The sequence below is a fragment of the Panulirus ornatus genome, chromosome 19, assembly GCF_036320965.1.
Source record: "Panulirus ornatus isolate Po-2019 chromosome 19, ASM3632096v1, whole genome shotgun sequence".
NCBI classification, from domain to species: Eukaryota; Metazoa; Arthropoda; class Malacostraca; order Decapoda; family Palinuridae; genus Panulirus; species Panulirus ornatus.
Window position 1 is genome coordinate 54,053,964 of NC_092242.1, and position 27,025 is coordinate 54,080,988.

Here is a 27,025-nt window from a genome sequence, read left to right on the forward strand (position 1 = left end):
CTCCCTCACATAGATATTCTACGTCTTTGAATAGGTATTTCATCCATGACGAAATGATATATACAGATGTCTCATTAAAATTCTCCTTCACACTCTCTTCGCCTCACTTCCCTGTACTAAGTAGACATGGAAAGCTAAGGACCCTCAAAATCTCAGCCAGTCACGGCCAAGCTGTTCCTCTCATTAGTATGTTACTTTGATAACTGTACATATGGGCAGTGATTGTACTCACGTACTGTAATACTTTAACAAATGGGATGGGAGTCGGTATGGGTTGAGTAACGGGGGTCGAAGAGCATCTCCCTCCGGTAAAAACTGTGAAAATTGTAATTACATACACGTGTAACTTCTCCATTTGGTGATGTTTGAGGGAAGGATAAGCAAGACGTGTTATAAGCGTAATCTATCTATTTAAAAAGGAGTTGTTTTATATTATTCTGAGTCAAGGGAATGCCATCGCTTTACATAAACAAGCGAGATCCTATTCCCCTTAATTCAATTCCTACCTATTACCTAGTTGTAGTTACCAGTTTGTATTGTGGTTTTGCTTTCCTCCACACTCTGCCTCATCAATAACACAATCTGTTTTTCTATTCTTGTTTCCGTCATGAGGAACATGGCTGGTATGTCTTCCATGTGGTCTTGGGGCTGATTTTTGTTATGGGCTGATCAGTCGTTCTGATTATATATTCATCTTTGAATATCTAAATATTCAATGAATGTATTTTCATTATGTCTGAACTGCTCGATTCATTTCTCGTTAGATCTTGAGCTAAGCAACGAATTGTATCGTTCAGTTAACATTCTGCATTTTTTCTCCCTTCGGGTTATTTTTTATACTTTCGTTTTATATGGCCACAACTCTGATGTCTTATTATCCTCTTTATTCATGTACGTGAACAGTAATTCTGGGTTTCTGCCATGTTTTATATAGCTCTCTCCTTACTCATTTCCTCCTCTATGGGATTCCATAATTTCCACAGCTGCGATCTTGATTTTAACTCGTCGTGTTTTTTTATTTTTGTGTTCTCGTTGCAAACCATTTCCTCGTTTTCCATGATCTCTTCATCATGTCTGTTTTTTCTCCTCTCTCGGTATCTTCAGTTTTTGCATTATATATTTTTTAATCCTGTATCGGCCTGACGATCACTTTCTCTTATTCCTCATAGGAAACTCTCACGTTTGTACTTCCCGTTGGTGCAGTAATAAGGCCCCATCAATGACCGTCTTCCAGTGTGATGTGTGATGGTGAACATCTCATGTAAAGTGACGTGTTGGTAGTCCTCCCTCTGTTGTTGTCTCCAGCTCCCACTCGCTCATTTTTCCATACTGGATGATGGAGTGAGTGATTTCCATGACATTATGATATGGTTGTACTATTCACCTCTACGTGTGAAACAGCTTCACTTCAAATGGAAGGACAAGACCTGCCAGACTGAGAGAGAGAGAGAGAGAGAGAGAGAGAGAGAGAGAGAGAGAGAGAGAGAGAGAGAGAGAGAGAGTCCAACTGCCAGAAAAAAATATGTCTAATTATTAGGGTCATTTTTATTATTGCGTTAGGCCTAACCTCAAGCCCACCTCGCTCTCCTAATCATATCTTCATTAATTACTATGTAACAGAATTCACTGAGTCTTTTCCTGGAGAACTGTACATCACTGAAATCATCTGACCTGCACGTCTTGCTGTGATTTCTCTACGACACACAGTTACTTACGTACGTGTGTATGTAATGGGGGAAATTACAAGAGAAAGTAGAGTCGTACAAGGGGATAAAGTGGTGAAGATATATATCAAACTTTGGTGAATGGAAAATGAAAAATGAAGCGTAAGATGTAGACAAAGATTGGTCGCACCATAGCTGATGTGCTGGTGTGAACCTGAAGACCTGAATGCACAGAGATCGGGGAGAGGACAGTATATTGAGGACATTCAAGATGGATGATTTGAGTGAGGTGGTGAGAGTGTATGAAGATGATGAGGCTAGGTTAGGTGATACCAGCCCAGAAGGCACTGGGAAGTTAGCATGGATGAGGCACTGGTCTATAGAACATATAACAGAGGGTCGGTTGGTCAAGATGATATGTGATAACACAGGAGAAGGTATATACATACAAGGAGGAGGAGGAGGTACAGACGTTGGCATAGAGGATGAACAGATGTAGTGAGAGAACTGATCTGGGTTCACGGGACAGGAGAGATGATATGGGGAGGAATGGCGAGAGATCAGATGCAATGGTTTCACAAGATATGGCAGTGGTATGAATAGACACACTGGTCTCATTCACCGAGCAAACTTGATGAAGTAAATATAGATAAATAGATGAAACTACCATACATGAGTCGTTCATAACGTATGTATGTATGTATAAACTACATGTATTCTCAGACCATATTCTTGTAGTGAGTGTCCTGGGGGCCAGGGAGATGCGCTCCCATGTTCCACGGGTCTGTCTGACTTGTTCATTCATTGTTCTTTCTAATGTTGCATTGTTCTAGAATTGTTCTTGCGATGAGGAATCTGTTCTCCTGGGTTGAGAGGGTGATGACAGCGTTGCTTTTCACCTTTTATCATAAGTGCTCAGACATCCTCACTCACTGATCTCACGGTTGTCTCATCAAGGAGAGCTGTGTTGTTCTGTGGTCGCCTCGTTACCCATCAGTCTAGTGAGCGTTCTGGTGTCTAGGTATTACACCCCACACCCCCAAGCGCCTCCGCCTAGGCTGGGCTCCTGCCCGACAACATCAACATTCATGCCTTAATTCGTTGCTCTGTGAATAGCCATTTTTAGCGTGCCGAAAACAGCGGTGCCGCCACTCGAATTACCCATCATAACCATGCATACACTCCTCCGCTCAAGGCTCCATCCGGCCGCCCCGTCTCATGCCATACTGGATCTTGTGTCTCGGCCGCCTGAGGGTTAAGGTTCAAAGATGGGGAGGCGGGGTTACGACGCTCTTCATTGGTTATCGAGTTAATAGGCGCGTGCTACCTCAATTTGTGAATTTTCAGATGCTATGGTTCAAGATCCGGAGGTGTTGGGTTTTCCCAGGTGTAGGATGAACACCAAGCCCTCCCGCCAGCTCCACTCTTCACTCACGTCTAAGGTCTGTATCCGGCCTTCTCCAAGATCTTGTTCATTATTTGTAGTTAAAGGTGTTGGTATCGCCCCCACCTGGACGTTGTCTTGCTGCCAGAGCAAGTGTGGGGAGAGCAGTCACGGTCCCGTCAACGTGGTTTATGATTTGTGACAGGCGAGCGAAAAACAGTGGAGTGCAGCGGGAGCTGTTAATTGCACAGTCATTCCATCAGAAGGTAAATTGAGCGGCTGTGTTGTGGCGCGGCCGCCGGGGTGAAGATTTGTTCCAGACGCCGCCAGCTCTTCCCTCACCCCTGCCACCAGCCCTTCCCCCACCCCTGCCACCAGCCCTTCCTCACCCCTGCCACCAGCCCTTCCCCACCCCTGCCACCAGCCCTTCCCTCACCCCTGCCACCAGCCCTTCCCCCACCCCTGCCACCAGCCCTTCCCCCACCCCTGCCACCAGCCCTTCCCTCACCCCTGCCACCAGCCCTTCCTCACCCCTGCCACCAGCCCTTCCCCCACCCCTGCCACCAGCCCTTCCCTCACCCCTGCCACCAGCCCTTCCCTCACCCCTGCCACCAGCCCTGCCACCAGCCCTTCCCCCCACCCCTGCCACCAGCCCTTCCCTCACCCCTGCCACCAGCCCTCCCTCACCCCTGCCACCAGCCGTCGCCTCTGCCATCATCCCTCACCCCTGCCACCAGCCCTCACCCCTGCCATCAGCCCTCACCCCTGCCACCAGCCCTCACCCCTGCCACTAGCCCTCATTCCTACCACTAGCCTTCACCTCTGCCACCAGTCCTCACCCCTGCCACCAGCCCTCGCCGCTGCCACCAGCCCTCACCCCTGCCACCAGCCCTCACCCCTCATACAAAGAAAACCAGACCCAGTAGGAAAATGTAAAATTTCAGTATCACCCGCCAACACTCACCCCTGCCAAAATCCCCCTCTGCCAACATCATTTGCCAGCATTCTTTCCCAGCCAGCATCATCTGCCAGTACTTAACCCCTGCCAACACACCCTCTGCCAGTACACACATACCGTGCCAACAATCATTCTGCTAAGACTCACCCTCTGCCAACATTTACCTGCCAGCGTCACCAGTGAACACATCCTCTGTCAACAATTATCTGCCAAAATTCACTCTCTGCCAACAGTTCTGGCAACATTCACCCACTGCCAACATTAATCCTGTGCTCACGTACCATCATTCAACCAGTGCCAACATTAACTCTCTACTAGCAGTCACTTACCAACATGCAACCACTGCCAACATTAACTCTCTGTCAACAATCACCATGTAGCATTTACCCCATTCCATTTAGTAATGATCTCATAGCAATACTCACTCACCCTTCCTCCGTCATCTTCAAACAACTCTGGCAATACACTCCCAAGCAACACTCATCCTCTGAGAACACTACTCCTCGACCAACACATCCTTTGACAACACACACACACACCCTTATCCTCGACCAACACATCCTTTGACAACACACACACACACACCCTTATCCTCGACCAACACATCCTTTGACAACACACACACACACCCTTATCCTCGACCAACACATCCTTTGACAACCCACACACACACACCCTTATCCTCGACCAACACATCCTTTGACAACACACACACACACCCTTATCCTCGACCAACACATCCTTTGACAACACACACACACACACCCTTATCCTCGACCAACACATCCTTTGACAACACACACACACACACCCTTATCCTCGACCAACACATCCTTTGACAACACACACACACACACACCCTTATCCTCGACCAACACATCATTTGACAACACACACACACACACACCCTTATCCTCGACCAACACATCCTTTGACAACACACACACACACACCCTTATCCTCGACCAACACATCCTTTGACAACACACACACACACACCCTTATCCTCGACCAACACATCCTTTGACAACACACACACACACACACCCTTATCCTCGACCAACACATCCTTTGACAACACACACACACACACACCCTTATCCTCGACCAACACATCCTTTGACAACACACACACACCCTTATCCTCGACCAACACATCCTTTGACAACACACACACACACCCTTATCCTCGACCAACACATCCTTTGACAACACACACACACCCTTATCCTCGACCAACACATCCTTTGACAACACACACCCACCCTTATCCTCGACCAACACATCCTTTGACAACACACACACACACACCCTTATCCTCGACCAACACATCCTTTGACAACACACACACACACACACCCTTATCCTCGACCAACACATCCTTTGACAACACACACACACACACCCTTATCCTCGACCAACACATCCTTTGACAACACACACACCCTTATCCTCGACCAACACATCCTTTGACAACACACACACACCCTTATCCTCGACCAACACATACTTTGACAACACACACACACACACACACCCTTATCCTCGACCAACACATCCTTTGACAACACACACACACACCCTTATCCTCGACCAACACATCCTTTGACAACACACACACACACCCTTATCCTCGACCAACACATCCTTTGACAACACAAACACACCCTTATCCTCGACCAACACATCCTTTGACAACACACACACACACACACACACACACACACACACCCTTATCCTCGACCAACACATCCTTTGACAACACACACACACACCCTTATCCTCGACCAACACATCCTTTGACAACACACACACACACACACCCTTATCCTCGACCAACACATCCTTTGACAACACACACACACACCCTTATTCTCGACCAACACATCCTTTGACAACACACACACACACCCTTATCCTCGACCAACACATCCTTTGACAACACACACACACCCTTATCCTCGACCAACACATCCTTTGACAACACACACACACCCTTATCCTCGACCAACACATCCTTTGACAACACACACACACACCCTTATCCTCGACCAACACATCCTTTGACAACACACACATACACCCTTATCCTCGACCAACACATCCTTTGACAACACACACACACACACCCTTATCCTCGACCAACACATCCTTTGACAACACACACACACACTAATCCTCGACCAGCACATCCTTTGACAACACACACACACACACCCTTATCCTCGACCAACACATCCTTTGACAACACACACACCCTTATCCTCGACCAACACATCCTTTGACAACACACACACTCACACCCTTATCCTCGACCAACACATCCTTTGACAACACACACACACCCTTATCCTCGACCAACACATCCTTTGACAACACACACACACACCCTTATCCTCGACCAACACATCCTTTGACAACACACACACACACCCTTATCCTCGACCAACACATCCTTTGACAACACACACACACCCTTATCCTCGACCAACACATCCTTTGACAACACACACACACCCTTATCCTCGACCAACACATCCTTTGACAACAAACACACACCCTTATCCTCGACCAACACATCCTTTGACAACACACACACACCCTTTGCCAACACTTTTCTTGTGGCAAACTTTCCTTTCGCTAAACCACCCTGCCAACACTTACAAACGGGCCACATTTTCAGCGACATGGTGTCTCATTCAACACTCTGGCTAATGGTCATTTCCCTCTGGGGAGAACTTTTGTTTCCAACAATACACTTCCTAGCAACACTTACTGGCCAGCGGTGGACTTGGCAACACTGGGTGTCAGGCAACACAACCCGCGGGGACAACGCTTAAGAAACGCCTTCTCAAAAAGTCATTGTACCCGGCAAAACGTATCCCTTTGGCAACATCGCCCCTTGAGAAAAACTCGCCTAACACTGTTATTTCAGGCAGCCCTCTCACCACAGTGTCTCAAAGCAAGACACTGTCTCGTCCAACATGCAGAATGCACTCAGGCAACACTTACGTCAAGCGACCTTAGCCAACCAACACCAAAGGACACAACACGATACCATGATCATGTCACCTCACTTACGTAAATGGTTTTATAGATGGAGTATTATGGACGGTGGAGACTGAGGGTGTTCGGGTTTGCAGGTCGTATTGTGTTGTTAGCTACTAATGAAGGCTGTTCGTGTTTGTAGGTCGTATTGTGTTGCTAACTACACCTAAAGAAAAACTGGAAAGGGTTGTGGGGGCATTTTTTTCAAATGCTGAATGTGACTTTAGAGATAAGATGGTAGTTTTACGAATGTGCTTGGAGGGATAACAATGGAAAGAGACTTGCATGCTGGAGAACTGTAGGTTATAGATCAATTAGATACCTGGAAGTAGATGTAAGTATAAAGGGAGGCAGGAACGGTGATGCTGAGGGTACATTTAAGCAGTGGGGAGGGAGGGGGTGGGGGTGATGGGGTTACGGCACGTAGAAGGTTCTGATGAATGTGAAAATTGAAGCACAAAGTAATTGTTTTTCTTTTATGTTAGCTGAGATGGTGCAGGCAGCTGATGCCCTAATCAAGACCATCCCAGTAATGATATATATATATATATATATATATATATATATATATATATATATATATATATATATATATATATGTATCCACTCCCAGATATCTAAAACACTTTACTTCCTCCAGTTTTTCTCCATTCAAATTTACCTCCCAATTGACTTGACCCTCAACCCTACTGTACCTAATAACCTTGCTCTTATTCACATTTACTCTTAACTTTCTTCTTTCACACACTTTACCAAACTCAGGCACCAGCTTCTGCAGTTTCTCACATGAATCAGCCACCAGCGCTGTATCATCAGCGAACAACAACTGACTCACTTCCCAAGCTCTCTCATCCACAACAGACTTCATACTTGCCCCTCTTTCCAAAACTCTTGCATTCACCTCCCTAACAACCCCATCCATAAACAAATTAAACAACCATGGAGACATCACACACCCCTGCCGCAAACCTACATTCACTGAGAACCAATCACTTTCCTCTCTTCCTACACGTACACATGCCTTACATCCTCGATACAAACTTTTCACTGCTTCTAACAACTTGCCTCCCACACCATATATTCTTAATACCTTCCACAGAGCATCTCTATCAACCCTATCATATGCCTTCTCCAGATCCATAAATGCTACATACAAATCCATTTGCTTTTCTAAGTATTTCTCACATACATTCTTCAGAGCAAACACCTGATCTACACATCCTCTACCACTTCTAAAACCACACTGCTCTTCCCCAATCTGATGCTCTGTACATGCCTTCACCCTCTCAATCAATACCCTCCCATATAATTTACCAGGAATACTCAACAAACTTATACCTCTGTAATTTGAGCACTCACTATTATCCCCTTTGCCTTTGTACAATGGCAGCGGATGGAACCATGGAAGCGGAAGTGAATCATAGGGTGGGGGAGGGGGCGAAAATCCTGGAAGCCTTGAAGAATGTTTGGAAGTCGAGAACATTATCTCGGAAAGCAAAAATGGGTATGTTTGAAGGAATAGTGGTTCCAACAATGTTGTATGGTTGCGAGGCGTGGGCTATGGATAGAGTTGTGCGCAGGAGGGTGGATGTGCTGGAAATGAGATGTTGAGGACAATGTGTGGTGTGAGGTGGTTTGATCGAGTAAGTAATGTAAGGGTAAGAGAGATGTGTGGAAATAAAAAGAGCGTGGTTGAGAGAGCAGAAGAGGGTGTTTTGAAATGGTTTGGGTACATGGAGAGAATGAGTGAGGAAAGATTGACCAAGAGGATATATGTGTCGGAGGTGGAGGAAACGAGGAGAAGTGGGAGACCAAATTGGAGGTGGAAAGATGGAGTGAAAAAGATTTTGAGTGATAGGGGCCTGAACATGCAGGAGGGTGAAAGGCGGGCAAGGAATAGAGTGAATTGGATCGATGTGGTATACCGGGGTTGACGTGCTGTCAGTGGATTGAATCAGGGCATGTGAATATATATATATATATATATATATATATATATATATATATATATATATATATATATATATATATATATACACTTAACCGCCGTCTCCCGCGTTAGCGAGGGAGCGCAAGGAAACAGAATGGCCCAATCCACCCACATACACATGTATATACATAAACGCCCACACACGCACATATACATACATATATATTTCAACGTATCCATCCATACACAGACATGCGCATATATATACATGTACATATGATCCATACTTGCTGCCTTCATTCATTCCCATCGCCACCCCGCCACACACGAAATAGCATTCTATCCCCCCCTCCCCCTCTCCGTCGAGGCAGCGCCTGGAACAGACAAAAAGGCCACATTCGTTCACACTCAGTCTGTATCTCATGTGTAATGTACCGAAACCACAGTTTCTCTCTCTCTCTCTCTCTCTCTCTCTCTCTCTCTCTCTCTCTCTATCTATCTATCTATCTATCTATCTATCTATCTATCTATGTCTATATATATATATATATATATATATATATATATATATATATATATATATATATATATATGTATATATATATATATATATATATATATATATTCCTAAGAGTCCACGGGGAAAATGAAACATAAGTTCCCAAGTGCACTTTCGTGTAATAAACACATCATTAGGGGAGACACAAGAGAGAAATATCACAGTCAGTTGATATTACAAGGAAGAGACGTAGCTAGGACGCCATTAGCTAGGACGCCATTATTACACGAAAGTGCACTTGAGAACTTATCGTGTTTCATTTTCTCCGTGGACTCTTAAGAACGTACTTGATCACGCGCAAAATTGTGATCCTTTCCAATATATATATATATATATATATATATATATATATATATATATATATATATATATATATATATATATATACATATGCGTGTGTGGGCGTTTATGTATATGCATGTGTATGTGGTTGGGTTGGGCCATTCTTTCGTGTGTTTCCTTAAGGAGCGCTACCTCGCAAACGCGGGATACAGCGAATAAGTATAATGAAATATATAGACAAAATTATATATATATATATATATATATATATATATATATATATATATATATATATATATATATATATATATATATACATATATATTACAAACCTCCAACAGCCAAGATCGAGCCCGGGACCCCTATGCCACAGGCGGGAATGCTACCGCTAGGCTATGGGCCTGGCTAATAGGAAACAACTATTCGAATACTATGTACTCGAATACCCTTCGTCTCACGTGGGTGAGCAACGGAGTCTACACCGGTCATTTCCCAACAGGCGCACATAGCCAGCAGATAGCATTTTACCGAACCAGGCGGGAATGAAGGTGCGCGTTCGTACGCACTTTATTTGTATTCATATACCTCCGCGTTGTACAGATGCTTTTAAAGGCGTTTAGCGTGTCCAAAAGTCCCGAAGTGAATTCTTGCTTTGAAGCCCCTTTTTCCGCGCCAAACCCCAATGGAATCGTCTGGCGCCAGCAATAAGAAAAGTCCCAAAGTGGAGCTTTACTTCGAAGCCCCTTTGGCCGAGCAAACGCCAAGAGAATGCCTGGCGCCAGCTAGAATAAAAGTCTCAAAAATGAAGCTTATTTTGAAGTCCCTTTGACCGCGGCAAACGCCAATAGAATCGTCTGGCGCCAGCCAGAAGAAAAGTCCCAAAGTGAAGCTTTACTTTGAAGTCCCTTTAGCCTACGGTAACATCTTAAATCGTATCGTATCGTATCCAGAAACAAAAGCATAAAATGCCATTCTTATATTAAGAGTCATAAGTGCTTTCATTATTGACGTTCGAGGCTTAGGTAAGAAAACATGTGGTAATGCAGCTATCTAACTCAAATAAAAGACAAAATTACCCAGTTTTGTAAAATGGAGGAATCTATGTTCATATGAGCAGAATACAATATTCACACCTGAACAGCAAGATATTCCCACCTTATGAACCTTCCTCGTGTCTCGGCTAGCCTCGCTCACGTCCTCTCAAGTCGAATCCGCATCTATTTGAATCCTGGTCATGGCATCCGATCCATATTTAACCCAGCTGTTCAATGTTCCCTAGAGGCTGGTCGATAAAATAGGCACCTGACTTAGGTGACTGAGTTTGGAAAAGTGTTTGAAAGGAGAAGGTTGAGAGCAAATGTAAATAAGAGCAAGGTTATTAGCTTCAGCAGGGTTAAGGGATAAGTTAGTTGGGACGTAAGTTTAAATGGAGAAAGATTGGAGGAAGTAGTGTTTTAGATATCTGGGAGTGGACTTAGCAGCGAATGGAACCATAGAAGCGGTAGTCGGGGGGACGAAGGCTCTGGGAGCAATGAAGAATGTGTGGACGGAGAGATCGTTATCTCGGAGAGCAAAACTGGTTTTGTTTGAAGGAATAGTGGTTCCAACAATATTGTATGGTTGCGAGGCATGGGCTATAGATAAGGTTGTACGGAGGAGGGTGGATGTCTTGGAGATGAAATGTTTGAGGACAATATGTGGTGTGAATTGGTTTGATTAAGTAATGAAAGGGTAAGAGAGATGTGTCGAAATAAAAAGTGTGTTTGAGAGGACAGAAAAGGGTGTGTTAAAATGGTTTGGACATATGGGAAGAATGAGTGAGGAAATGTTGACAAAGAGGATTTATGTGTCAGGAGGTGGAGGGAACAAGAAGCGGGCGACCAAATTAGAGATGGAAGGATGGAGTTAAAAAGATTTTGAGCGATCGGAACTTGAACATAAGGAGGGTAAAAAGCGTGCAAGGATTAGAGTAAATTGGAACGATGTGGTATACCGGGGTCAACGTGTTGTCAGTGGACTGAACCATGGCATGTGAAACGTCTGGGGTAAACCATGGAAAGGTTTGTGGAGCCTGGATGTGGATAAGGAGCTGTGGTTTCGATGCATTACACATAACAGCTAGAGACTGAGTGTGAACGAAAGTGGCCTCTTTTTGTTTGTTTTTCTGCTGCTGCCTCGCTAAAGCAGGAGGTAGCGATGCTGTTTTCTTGTGGGGCGGGGTAACGCCGGGAATGGATGAAGGCAAGCAAGTATGAATCTAAACATGTGTATACATGTATATATCTGTGTATATATATGTGTATGTGTATATGTATATATGTGCGTGTATGGGCGTCAATGTTTATATAGGTCCATATGAGTGGATGGGCCATTCTTCGTTTGTTTCCTAGCGCTACCTCGCTGATGCAGGTAACGGCGATCAAGTATGATGAATAGAATAGATGAATATATACACTCGTTAATAAGATGCCTTGATTTGGGCATCCAGGTGCCCCTGCTGCCTCGGACACTAGAAGAAAAATTCAACCAGGACAGTTGGCATAGTGTCTTGGACATTTCCGTCGACAGAGGTTGTTTTAGGAAATACCACATTAAAAGCAGGACGACCATATTGCTCATGTTTTAGTCTGGTCTGTTGACACTCTTCTGTTGATTCTGTGTCCACTTATCATGACACGTTTGGTAAGTACTACAAGAACATGTGGGGTTATTGAAAACGCAATTTCATTTTCTATGGTGAGTGTGGTGTTGGTGATCTAAGTTGGTAGTCCTGGCTACGGCCGTCCTCGGAGATGTTCTGTCTATAATCGTGACAAAAATGTCGTATTTCCATCATCAAGGACAAAATGTGTTCTTAAGATCACATTTTGTCTCAGTCGTGGTTTACTATAGAAAGACAAACAAGTAAAACAGTTTAGAAATTGACTGACGTCAGAAGAGTCGGAATACATTGTAAATGTGGACGATGTCTGATTCCGAATTCTAACATTGGCTGTGACTTGGACTCACATTCAGAACATATACTTTATCATATAACAAAAGTAATTTCCCTGCATAGATTTTTCGTAATATACGCTTGTAGCTCATGTACATGGAACATTAGTAAATATGTAATTCATAAACGAACGTTACAAAACGAGAAAAGGCTATGCAAGTCATTTCACTTGATTGAGACAACGCCTTGCGCTACAATGAAGCCTCGCTTCTGCTTCGAGATGGACGACGAGCGCGTTCATTGCGGAACCGAAAATTACTGTTTCTCATTCATACGTTCATTTCCGGGGTTGTTGTGGTGAGTTACAGTATCGCGTTAAGGGTTCCGAGAAAGTGTAGTGGTAGAGGAGGCTTCATGGGACTAGAGAAGAGATAAGGTACTGGTCACTGAGACATTCGAGGTAAAACTCAGTTTGTTGACACAAGTGGCTTAAGATGTGACCACAGATGGCCAGTCGTCGACTCGGTAACTGCCAGCGGGCTTCGTGCTCCCGGCTCGGAGTTGACTGATGTTTGCATAATCATAGGTCTTATTTCTAGCCAGGTATGAGTAACACATTTGGAGATTAATGGTTGTAACCAATGTAGAGTGAGTGGTGAACTATAGTTAGGTGTACTTTGAGGTTTTGACAACTTAAGGTAATTACCACAGCTAGAAAATGTAGAGAACATATGAACCTAAGGTAATTACCACAGCTAGAAAATGTAGAGAACAAATGAACTCGGTAGACAGAGATTTCGAAGTATATTGATATTCACTCAGGTGACAGCTTATGATAGTTCATCCTGGAACGTGTAACACGCCATACACGTTATTAGTTAAACTGGTTTTGGCAAATGGATAGTATAGCTCATTTGAATGACTTTTTTTTTTTTTTTTTAGATTTGTAATATACAAACAGTAACAGACCATCGGTCCTTTTGAAGCTTCATGTTGCCAGTGAAAGAAATTAGAAACTGTGGTAAGAGTTCTTCCCACTGCCCAACCTCCCTTATATATGGTTACTTCATCCGTTCTCACACCAGCAGACCGACAGTAATAATGGCACATTTTCATTATAATTATCTGCTTCTTGGGAGGTTAGGTAAGATTTTCATAGACTACGGTCGGGTGGGCGGGGAGTTACTGTACTAGGTGATGGTGAGATAGGCTAGAATAGGCGGGTGAGTGGTGGCTACTGTACTGGATCATGGTGAGGTAGGATAGGGTAGGTTAGCCGCGAATCGGTGGCTACTACACTGGGTCGCGGTGAGGTGTCCCAGAAATGGCAGGTGAGTTGTGGCTTCTGTGCTGAGTTATGGTGAGGTTGGCACGGGTCGGCTGGCCGGGGAACTGTAGCTTGTCTACTGGATCGCGGTGAGGTGGACTAGGGTGGATCGGAGAGACGAGAGGTTGGTGCTAATAGGTGGCATGATCACTCTCCTTGATAATGTGTTCTCCATATGGGGCATCGCACATGAAGTTGTCCTGTCCTCCAACACCATGAAGTGGAATAGAAGGTGGAGAGCGGGAACCTTAACGACTTGATGGAAGTTATGAGTGTCTGTGAGAAAGAGTTCGACATGGCAGTAGCGATGAAGGATGCATAGAGAATGAGATACCTGCATCAGAGTTTATTGACAGCCAAATCCAACGTCGCAGTTCGCGGGTAACTATATATGGGTATGGCTAAGTTTTGATAACAATGAAGTTGGCAGTATATCTGGAAATATTATAATCATTATTGTAACCACATTTTCATATTAAAGATATTACGTAGATTATGTAAAAGTTACGAAGTTATAACTATCTAAACTTGATAATTGAAATTGAAATTTTCAATTTTGGCAACCAAGAGTGTCCATTCCTTGTGAAGATGGTTGAGTTTTATAGTTGGCAGAGAGAACTGGAGCGGCAGAGGCAACCCCCTCCAGCGAACGTGATGGGCATAAGGTCTCTGGCCGTTGAGTGGCAGACAAGGGAACACACCACAGAACTCCCGAGAGGAATGAACGCCTGAGGGAACAGCACATTCCGAGTGAAACAGATTCTGGTCTGAAGCAGTGTTCACGAAGGTGATGTGTGTATCCAACTCTCATGGCAAGGTTCACTGCTGGAGGAAGAACTATACACGGTATAAAGATAATGATTTGTTGCTGTTCGAAGATTTACAACGTCATAGTTATGGCAATAAGAAATCCAAGTGGATAACCAAGTGTTAATGATATATGATACTGTTTATAGACCACAAATATAAAATCACGCCGAAAAAAATAAACATTATACAATGTTCCACCGGCACAAATGACCGAGTCAACATGAGCGAGGAGGCCCGTTCATGTCACTTAACCTTTTCCATGTAGAGGAAAGTGACATTACATGGCCTAGGTGACGTTTTCCACATTGGAGGTCGCTTTACTGCAACGACTGTTACAATAACTGGTGAAGGAACGTTTTTACCGTCTCTGCGGGCGAGGAGTTTACCTCTCCTTGCCGGGCCTGGCATTTCTATTAACGACAGGTGCCCCGTCCACACTGCTCGTGCCGTTCAACGCAGGTCCCTAGGAACAAGACACCCTACAGCTCCTGAACTATGCCAGCAAAGGAGCGGACCTAATTGTCATTGAACATGATTGGGTAGAAATGGTATACACCTGGCAACCAGGAGACGGGATGACTAGCCGTCAACTACCGAACCTAAAAATTGGGTTCATTTGTCTTTATAAATCGATAGGTTTATTATTGTTTGATATACATTAGTGCCAATAATAAGCAGAGGACAATGTATACTTATACGATATGTAAAGGAAAAATATGTGTATGTTTATGATTTATTCACGCTGGTACGGAGGGTTGTTCATGCCCAGTTAAATAACGGCCACCAACATTTTTGTTTGTCTTTCAGCTGTATGGAATAATTAACGTTTGATAACGATTACAATAAATCATTTTAACTGCTAATTGTTTGATTATATGTCTATGTTTAATGCTGTATTAAACGCCGAACATCCCACCAGCAACATGGCAACGGAGCAGTGTGATACGAACGAAGAGTCATCAGTATAGAGAAAAAATTAAGAGTATCGGCCAACGTTACAGCTGACGAATGATGGAGTGTGTCAATATCGTGTTTGAGGACAAATCCATAGTGGTAGGAGTATCCATGCGAATATCATGATATAATGGGAAATAGTGTGGCATAATTGTAACCTATTTCCCTAATTAGTATCAGCTGTGTTCGACTAAATATACACACCTTGCTGCTCAGATAATTAACCGTACTGCAGCAGTACTTGGTTCAGTGGTTTGCATTCACCTCTTGCAGCCTTCTCCTACCTCCAACTTTATAGATATAGCACCCTCTCTAACTGAAATGTCTGAGGTATATTTTGATTGTTAGGATGATGAATTGAGGATGAATGTCACTAGTCGACCATCGTAGAAGTTAATGGAATAGAGATAAGAAAGATCTTTCATCCATAGAAGATAATGACACTATGTATAGTCGTATATATATACCACAAATATAGAAAAGACATTGTTCTATTCCACAAGCCTTCCGCACAAAATTGCGGGTATATATAAAGGAGAAAGTATGGGTAACTTTGGTAGACTTACTGTACCCAAAAAAGCAAAAATAAGTTAGATGAAGGAATCGGAGCAAATATTTCAGTACAATGTGGAAACAGTTTTATTAGGGATACTTTTTGCCAATAGTCATAAAATTTTGCAAAAAAAAAAAAAAGATGAATGGAAAGATAGACCTGTGTGCTCCCAACAGTACGAAGCAAATTGATTTTCATTAGAATGAGGATATGACATAACATCGAAAAGAAATACAGAACTTGAACATTTTGCGGATACAAAAGAATTTTTTTTTTGTATTACAATACAGCATGTGTATGCATGTACATACAGTCTATCACAAGGTGGGGAAAAAAATTATATATCAATATTGTATTGCACCAAATTAGTATCACACGATCATTTATTTCCTTTTATCACAATATTTGATAATGAAGTGAAATGTAAGAGTATTAGGGAAATTAAATTACGATAAATTATCAACACAAACCGAGGATAGGCTCAGGACTTATATACATAATTACCAATTCATATCAGCAACAGCAAAAAGAAAATAAAAATGTTTCTTGAAGCATGAAGAAAACTTTGTCATTTAACAAAATGCCAGTTTATATTAAGTTTTTGCACTGCTAAAGCAAAACAACATTTATATCATATAAAATAGAACAAAGGACTTTAGTCTCAGCAGAAATTATGGCAGATTTGAATATCTTAAACCTACCTTTAAGCTTCTCGTTTTCTCTGGTTAAGGTTTGTTTCCCGTTTTCTAATTGTTTTCATTCACCCCTCTAGATGGCGTTACTACAAGCATCGCAAAAATTAGTATAACAAAGTCTTAAATTGCGCTTCTTTGTATCTCTCTCTCATTGAGCACAGCCGCCATTTGTAATCTTGTCTGTCCCACCTACTAAGACGGATGTGTTCTAACGCTCTGTATTTCAAGTCTGTGTTGCCTGATGTCGCAGTGTCTACTCGTCTTTACGGTAAGTCAGACTTTGCTTAGCACTATGGCAATGCTTCTGTGTATTTTCCTTGACAAGTGGACTTCCTTGAGCTTTTATTCCGCGTATCAATAATACGTAGGAAGGATTACACTGCCCCTAGTTAGGTATCCATTTTTGCTTTTCGTGTAAAATGGCATGATCACCTCTATTTCAGCTTTTCTATCATCAGTTAACTTTCATTGTCTTCTTTGGATTATTCACATATATTTAGATTTGGTGTCGTATGTTTATTAGTCTTAGACATGTGTGAAGTGCTGCTTCTGGGAACCTTGTATGTTCATTGTTTTTTAAGTGTCGAGCACTTTATAGGGGTGTTTTTCACTCAGTGAAGTGTTTACAAAGGAAGTGTTTTTTCTTCTTTTTTTTTTTTTTTAACTTAGTGCAATGCTTTGTTATGTTTTCGTGTGCTCTGGGCTGGGACCAGGGTAAAGTGTATTACCTTCAGTGGCTCGCTCTGAATATTGTTAGCGAGACCAGCTCCGCAGCAGTACCACAGGAGCGGACAGCTTTGCTTCGTTGCCAGCAAACTTCATTGGTTCGTAGGATCTGAACCTTGGTTCTACCGCTCTAATTTGTCTTTCGCAGGGGCAAAAATTGGCAGCCACCCACTTTTGAGAGCCCGAACAACAAGTTCTTTTTATGTTGTGGGCCGGTAACCAGAGCATCTGCCTAGTTCATAGCTAGACATAGCTAATGGAATTCGCTGGCCCTTGCGTCTTGTTTGGCTTCCAAGCCTTAGAATTCGGCTTCGCAAATTATGGTAAATGTTGGGTTCTGTGCTGTTCTATGATTTGCCAACTTAAGGTGCTTGGCGGCCTTAGTAGTGTAACACTCTTGAATTCACCAAGACTGTTTCAAAATGGCAAGTTTTGAAAGTTCTTAGAACCAATGAAACTTCGTTTTATTCAAGTCTCCCTAATATAACATTGCATGTCTTGAGACGGAGTCCCCTGGTCTCCATGTCCTGAGACGGAGTCCCCTGGTCTCCATGTCCTGAGACGGAGTCCACTGGTCTCCATGTCCTGAGACGGAGTCCACTGGTCTCCATGTCCTGAGACGGAGTCCACTGGTCTCCATGTCCTGAGACGGAGTCCACTGGTCTCCATGTCCTGAGACGGAGTCCACTGGTCTCCATGTCCTGAGACGGAGTCCACTGGTCTCCATGTCCTGAGACGGAGTCCACTGGTCTCCATGTCCTGAGACGGAGTCCACTGGTCTCCATGTCCTGAGACGGAGTCCACTGGTCTCCATGTCCTGAGACGGAGTTAACTGGACTCCATGTTTAGGGACGGAGTCCCCTGGCTTCCGCGTCCGGAGACGGGGTCCACTTACCTCCGCGTCCGGAGACGGGATCCACTTGCCTCCACGTCCGGAGACTCCATTTGCCTCCGCGTCGGGAGACGGGGTCCACTTGCCTCCGCGTACGGAGTCGGGGTCCGCTGGCCTCCGCGCACGGAGATGGAGTCGATTGGCTTCCACATCTGGAGGTTTAGTCGACTGGCCTCCACGACTAGAGACGGCCTCGAGTGCACTGGCCTCCACACCCGGAGACTGAGTCCACTTGCCTTCATGTTTGGGGATGAATTCCACTGACATCCACGTATTGACACGGAGATTACTAACCTCCATGTATTGAGAAGTGGTCCACTGGCCTCCGTGTCTTATTAGTCCACTGGCCTCCACGTCTGGAGACGAAGTCTGCTGCCCTCTGCGTCCGGAATCGGGATCCAGTGACTTCCGCGTCCGTAAACGGGGTCCACTGGCTTCCGCGTCTGGACACGGGGTCCACTGGCTTCCGCGTCCGGACATGGGGCCCACTGGCTTCCGCGTTCGGACACGGGGTCCACTTGCCTCGGCGTCCGGAGACTGGGTCCACTTGCCTCTGCGTCCGGAGACAGGGTCCACTTGCCTCGGCGTCCGGAGACGGGGTCCACTGGCTTCCGCGTCCGGACACGGGGTCCACTGGTAACAATTTATATGAAACACATAGTCTATGAATAACCACCTGCAAGTAAGTTAGAGTTTTGTTTACCCTAACCGTCTCCATACACGTTTTCGCTCACAAGTTACCAGCTTATCGGTAAGATGGCACAAATGACGGTTTTTGACAACTCTATGGCCCGTTTTTTAAAGTCCAGCTTCCGGGCAGTCACCATACCCGCAGAGCATTGCTTGCAGTCGGCCCGAAGCATTAAATCGCTTTTTTTTTTTTTTTTAAACAAGATCGTGCGATGGGCGAGGCTCAAAATGGTTTAGGGCCGCCCCAAATATTTCTAGTGTCTTCTAACACAGCGGTCTGCAGACGACGCTCAGCTGATTTTGAGTAAACAAATCAAGGGGCCTCAAACTTATAGTTTCACTATGGCACTTTTGTTCTGGCTAGTGGCATACCATATTAATCAGATTCTCCGGGGTTCACGGGTCATTAAACTTAAGGCTTCACTCTGGGACTTTTGTTGTGGCTACAGCACATTTAATCGGTTTTTGCTGGGCCCACGGCTCGTCAAACTTAATGATTCCCTTTACGAATTTTTTTTCTGTCTCATACCAGACCATCTTATAAAGTTTTGAGGGACACACGTGTCATCAAACTTCAAGTTTTACTCTGTGACTCTCTTCTACCTAACGCCAAACTATTATAATCTTGGTTTAAGGGGCTCGTGTGTCTTTAGACTTAATTCTTCAATCTAGGACTTTTGTTCTGGCTAACGCCAGACGATTTTAATTGGGTTTTGCTGCGCCCACGGGTCGTTAAACGTAAAGCTCCACTCTGGGGCTTTTCTTCTGCATAAGAGATTTACGCCATATGAAACTTATATACTTCTTTACATAAATTAATGTTCCTTGCCTACATACTTTTATATGTCAATTACTTTTTGCATTATTATTTCCGTATTCCAAGCTTCAAGCTGTAATCTGTAATTATTCGTAAGAAACGAAGAGGGACTATGAGGCTTTATGAATATGAGAATATATTTAATGAATAATTTGGCAGATAACAAAAGTGCCAAGTTAAACTAGAGAGTTTCCAAAACCTTCTTGGATGTTATAAAGTTAGATAAATGATTCCGTCTTGCCGAATTGTCACTGTTCTCGTATAAGTAATCATATTTTATTTTCCAATGGTCAATATATCATCACCCATCAGGCCTTTCAAACCTGTATAATTCTCACATTTGAATAAGGCTTTAGCGTGAAGCTTTATCTAAAGCCGTATCATTGTATGAAAGGAATATTGCTTTTCATTAACCTTCGGAAAAACATGAAAAACTAGTTGTGGGTGATTTTTCTTTCGTCTGTCACAAGGGACACTTGCTTGAGATCTTCCACATATTGTCATGGTCGTGTTGACTGAATTCATGTCATGTAAAATCAGGTGACTGTGAAGATATGGGAGATCCCTCACGGAGAACAACAACAACAACAAAAAGGATGGAGGTGTATTTCAATACATCCACTGAAGTAATCGTTGATACGAGTAACTCATTGCCAGAGTATGTTGCCAGTGCCCCCTTCAGTCCAAGCCTTCCAGTGTAGTCTAAACAAGTCTTGCAACAAGGAGCCAGTGTTAGGAAGCTTTAGTCAAAGTAATCGTGAAGACATGCCTACTTGAGGGCAGCGGTCTGGACATAGTCAGCCAATCCAGTAACACTGGTCAACATAGATTTTGTCCCATGGAAAAGAAAATATCTGTATCTTATGTATTTTTGCACGCTGAAGCCAAATATCTTTTCAAAATTTCTCAATCACGCATAGTTTTCTTGTTCCATCATACTCACTTATTACGTACACTATATATGTACCAGTGCTCTACAAAGCATTTGGAACAGTTTAACACAGCTATTTTCATTTTTTGCCCCTGGATGCCGCCACGCCAATCTAATGGCCTTTGACGCCGCCAAAGGGGCTTTAAAGTAAACCTTCAATTTGGCTCACTGATCCTGGATACCGCCACGCTACTCTAATTGCATTTGGTGCCGCCAAAGGGGCTTTAAGTAAACCTTCAAATTGGCACTTTGTGTCTGGATGTCGCCATGCCACTCTAATGGCCTATGGCGTCGCCAATGGGGCTTCAGAGTAAACCATCAATATCTCACTTTGTCTCTGGATGCCGTCACGCCACTCTAATGGCCTTTGGCGCCGCCAAAGGGGCTTTAAAGTAAACCTTCAAATTGGCACTTTGGATGGCACTACGCCACTCTAATGGCCTTTGGCACCGCCAAAGTGGCTTTAAAGTAAATCTTGGCACATTGTCTCTAGATGTCACCACGCCCCTCTAATAGCCTTTGGCACTGCCAAAGGGGCTTTAAAAGTGAATCTTCAATTTGGCACATTGTCTCTGGATCCCACCAAGGTACTCTAATGGCCTTTTGGGCTGCCAAAGGGGCTTTAGAATAAACTTTCAGTTTGGCATTTTGTATCTGGATGCTGCCCCGCCACTCTAATGGTCTTTGGCACTGCCACAGGGGCTTTGAATTAAACCCTCAGTTTGCTTCTTTGATTCTGGATGCTGCCTTTGGTGCCACCAAAGGGGCTTTACATCAAACCTTTGATTTGGCACATAGTCTCTGGATGCTGCCACTCCACTCTAGTCGCCTTTAGTACTGCCAAAAAGGAGCTTTGAAGTAAACCTTTAATTTGTCCTTTGACCCTGGATGCCGCCACACCACTCTAATGGCCTTTGGCACTGCCAAAGTGGCTTTAAAGTAAACCTTCAAATTGACACTTTGTCTCTGGATGGCAACACACCACTCTAATGGCCTTTGGCGCCACCAAAGGGGCTTCAAAGTGTACCTCCAATTTGGCACTTTGTCTATGGATGCCACCATGCCACTAATATTTAGTTTTAGTCTAGGACAGAGGTTCTTAGTGAGACCAGGCTTCAAAGGAAACATGAATGAGGTTACAGAATTAAAGATGAATAGCAAAAAAAAGAAGTTAAAAGATTATACGGTTATATAACACGTCCATTTTCAAAGTAGGCAGATCTTACACGTTAGAAAAGATATTAGGTTAAACATTCCAAAGCCTACTTGTGTAAAAAAAAGAAACAAACATTACTATGGTTCAGAAAAGAAGAATCTTCAGTCTGAATACTTTTCTAGTTTTTATAGGCAGATTAGCCACAATGTAATGAGGGGTTTCTAAGAATCTTTAAATGATATGGTGTTTACAGTACCAAAAATTTTTATGTTTAGTGTTGGATTTATAGCACCATTAGAGGGCATAGGAGAATCCTGGAATGGATTACTTGATCATTATGTGTATTTAAGTTGCATCTGCCCCATCGCAAAATACTACCCAAAATTAATCTTTACAGAATGTGTGCTACAAGGGAAGACAAAGAACCACGAGGAAAAGATGAAGAGGACTTAAAAGAGGAGAAGGAATAGAAAGGTGAGTGAATTGGGTTATTTGTTAAAGAAAGAGGATCATGATATTATCATACAACCTCAGGACCCATTTTTAAGGGCTCTTGTGGCTTCGAAGCTGAACTCCATGTATGAGGTGGGGAAATTATTAACTCCTTTTGGAGTATGAAGATCCATGACAAGACTGTATGCCTTTCTGTCACCTAATGATGATACAGCCTTGCCAGAGGTGGAGACTGTTCATACTAATATACTGGCAAAAATGGAGAAACATTACTCATATTCAGTTAGAATATTCAAACTTTGGCAGAAGCTTAACCTGAATTGCCTGCTTAATTAAACAAAAAAGTTAAACAAATACTATGAATATTACAGTTATAACATACACACAATATAAAAAGATCAACACATGGTTAGTTGTTTGGGTTTAAGCCTATCATCTTCTAGGGTCATTGAGTCTGTCAGTGTCAAGATACATCCACCAACCAAAAATGAATGATCATCAATCAGTTTCTGAAAATGTACCTCTCATCTGTTCATCCTATGTAATGTCTCCAACAAATATCATCGTGAGAATGTCTCATAAATTAACTTCTTAAAAGTCACCTACACATGCATTTCAGTATCAGATTATCCTAACAGCAGCCATTTCTAATATCATCCTCATGCCATTTATTAAAAACAGACAGTACTAGTAACCTGGTGAAACTACAAAAAAGTACATTGGATTAATTAGGTTTGACTTGCACCATCTATTTTTCAACAAAGATGATTATGTGGTTAATAGTTTCTTTTCATGATTGATATGAGTTAAATCCTGTGTGCTAATCAGTTTAGGAAAATTTATAAAAATAATTGTCACTACAATCACAGACTGATCAACTAATTTCCAGTATGAAATAATATACTTTATATGTACAGTAAATGTACAAGACTTAACAACAAGTTTGTCTTAAAAATTTGTCCTTCCAAAATCTAGGAGGAACAAACAATAAATAGAATATATCATAATGTAGGGAATATTGCTTCCTATTTACAGTTCATTAAAGCTAGTTACATTCCTAGGTCAAACAGGTTTGGATAGTGAGTGTTATCAAATGTGATATAAAGAGAACAGGTTAGACTATCATATACAGGTCTGAACAGGTAAATCAATTTGTCTTGGGAGAATGCCACCCCAGAATGGGAGAACAAGTTGATTTTTTAATTAGTTTAAGTACTAACTTAATGTATGTGAGAAATACTTAGAAAAGCAAATGGATTTGTATGTAGCATTTATGGATCTGGAGAAGGCATATGATAGAGTTGATAGAGATGCTCTGTGGAAGGTATTAAGAATATATGGTGTGGGAGGCAAGTTGTTAGAAGCAGTGAAAAGTTTTTATCGAGGATGTAAGGAGTGTGTACGTGTAGGAAGAGAGGAAAGTGATTGGTTCTCAGTGAATGTAGGTTTGCGGCAGGGGTGTGTGATGTCTCCATGGTTGTTTAATTTGTTTATGGATGGGGTTGTTAGGGAGGTAAATGCAAGAGTCCTGGAAAGAGGGGCAAGTATGAAGTCTGTTGGGGATGAGAGAGCTTGGGAAGTGAGTCAGTTGTTGTTCGCTGATGATACAGCGCTGGTGGCTGATTCATGTGAGAAACTGCAGAAGCTGGTGACTGAGTTTGGTAAAGTGTGTGGAAGAAGAAAGTTAAGAGTAAATGTGAATAAGAGCAAGGTTATTAGGTACAGGAGGGTTGAGGGTCAAGTCAATTGGGAGGTGAGTTTGAATGGAGAAAAACTGGAGGAAGTGAAGTGTTTTAGATATCTGGGAGTGGATCTGTCAGCGGATGGAACCATGGAAGCGGAAGTGGATCATAGGGTGGGGGAGGGGGCGAAAATTTTGGGAGCCTTGAAAAATGTGTGGAAGTCGAGAACATTATCTCGGAAAGCAAAAATGGGTATGTTTGAAGGAATAGTGGTTCCAACAATGTTGTATGGTTGCGAGGCGTGGGCTATGGATAGAGTTGTGCGCAGGAGGATGGATGTGCTGGAAATGAGATGTTTGAGGACAATGAGTGGTGTGAGGTGGTTTGATCGAGTGAGTAACGTAAGGGTAAGAGAGATGTGTGGAAATAAAAAGAGCGTGGTTGAGAGAGCAGAAGAGGGTGTTTTGAAATGGTTTGGGCACATGGAGAGAATGAGTGAGGAAAGATTGACCAAGAGGATATATGTGTCGGAGGTGGAGGGAACGAGGAGAAGAGGGAGACCAAATTGGAGGTGGAAAGATGGAGTGAAAAAGATTTTGTGTGATCGGGGCCTGAACATGCAGGAGGGTGAAAGGAGGGCAAGGAATAGAGTGAATTGGAGTGATGTGGTATACAGGGGTTGACGTGCTGTCAGTGGAGTGAATCAAGGCATGTGAAGCGTCTGGGGTAAACCATGGAAAGCTGTGTAGGTATGTATATTTGCGTGTGTGGACGTGTGTATGTACATGTGTATGGGGGGGGGGGGGTTGGGCCATTTCTTTCGTCTGTTTCCTTGCGCTACCTCGCAAACGCGGGAGACAGCGACAAAGTATAAAAAAAAAAAAAAACTAACTTAAAAAGGTAGAACATGCTAATTTCTGAATTAGTTTAAATACTACCTTAAAGTTAGTATGATATCAACAATATATTTATTATAGCTGAAAAGTTATAATAAATATATTGTTTATCATACTAATATCAACAATATATTTATTATAACTTTTAAGCTGTAATAAATATATTGTTGATATCATACTAACTTTAAGGTAGTATTTAAACTAATTCAGAACCATGGAAGCGGAAGTGAATCATAGGGTGGGGGAGGGGGCGAAAATCCTGGGAGCCTTGGAAGAATGTGTGGAAGTCGAGAACATTATCTCCGAAAGCAAAAATGGCTATGTTTGAAGGAATAGTGATTCCAACAATGTTGTATGGTTGCGAGGCGTGGGCTATGGATAGAGTTGTGCGCAGGAGGTTGGATGTGCTGGAAATGAGATGTTTGAGGACAATGTGTGGTGTGAGGTGGTTTGATCGAGTAAGTAATGTAAGGGTAAGAGATGTGTGGAAATAAAAAGAGCGTGGTTGAGAGAGTAGAAGAGGGTGTTTTGAAATGGTTTGGGCACATGGAGAGAATGAGTGAGGAAAGATTGACCAAGAGGATATATGTGTCGGAGGTGGAGGGAATGAGGAGAAGTGGGAGACCAAATTGGAGGTGGAAAGATGGAGTGAAAAAGATTTTGAGTGATCGGGGCCTGAACATGCAGGAGGGTGAAAGGCGGGCAAGGAATAGAGTGAATTGGATTGATGTGGTGTACCGGGGTCGACGTGCTGTCAATGGATTAAACCAGGGCATGTGAAGCGTCTGGAGTAAACCATGGAAAGTTCTGTGGGGCCTGGATGTGGAAAGGGAGCTATGGTTTCGGGCATTATTGCATAACAGCTAGAGACTGTGAACGAATGGGGCCCTTGTTGTCTTTTCCTAGCGCTACCTCGCACACATGAGGAGGGAGGGGGATGTTATTCCATGTATGGCGAGGTGGCGATGGGAATGAATAAAGGCAGACACTGTGAATTGTGTGCATGTGTATATATGTATGTGTCTGTGTGTGTATATATATGTGTACATTGAGATGTATGGGTATGTATATTTGCATGTGTGGACATGTATGTATATACATGTGTAGGGGGGTGGGTTAGGCCATTTCTTTCGTCTGTTTCCTTGCGCTACCTCGCAAACGCGGGAGACAGCGACAAAGCAAAATAAAATAAATAAATAATATTTATTATAGCTTAAAAGTGTATTGATGACAGAGATCATCACTTCAGACTAGCCAGCACAGACAAGCCCTTTACACATGAGCAGATATATACCTCCTTATATCACTAGTGTGGTTTGCATAAAACTGCCTCGTAAGCATGTTTAGTGAACCTGTGTTGAGCTGTTTTCTTTGCTTGCTTTATCCATGGAGAAAGACTGTGACACAGCTCCTATGTATCAGACCTTATTGTTTACAATGCTACACCTGCACAAAGCTGATGCAGTTGAATACATATTGGGTGAAGACATACTGCCAGAAATTACCCTAAGTTTTTTTGGAAGGTAACTTTGATGACTTTTCTTTAGAAAACTTGAAACTGGACAAATTACAGCTTAAAAAACTGAAAATGGAATAAAGTTTAAAATCAGGAGGTTGGATGTTTAGAGAAAATGTAGATGTAAGGAATTGAAAATTCAGTCATAAATCTAAACTGATTATAAG

The 27,025-nt window shown here is 43.0% G+C and overlaps 1 protein-coding gene across 12 annotated transcripts in view; it reads left to right on the forward strand.

Moving 5' to 3' along the window:
• Positions 1-27,025, forward strand: part of LOC139755506 (trichoplein keratin filament-binding protein-like) — a 650,577-nt gene that overhangs the window by 374,677 nt on the left and 248,875 nt on the right. For 9 of the 12 annotated variants that reach the window (XM_071673867.1, XM_071673871.1, XM_071673864.1 and 6 more), the window contains one exon: positions 22,709-22,785. The gene's annotated coding sequence lies outside the window, so the exon portion shown is untranslated. Of the gene's footprint in view, positions 1-16,478; positions 17,368-19,213; positions 22,786-27,025 lie in introns of those variants that run through there. The other 3 variants (XM_071673869.1, XM_071673874.1, XM_071673875.1) reach the window with 2 other exon arrangements.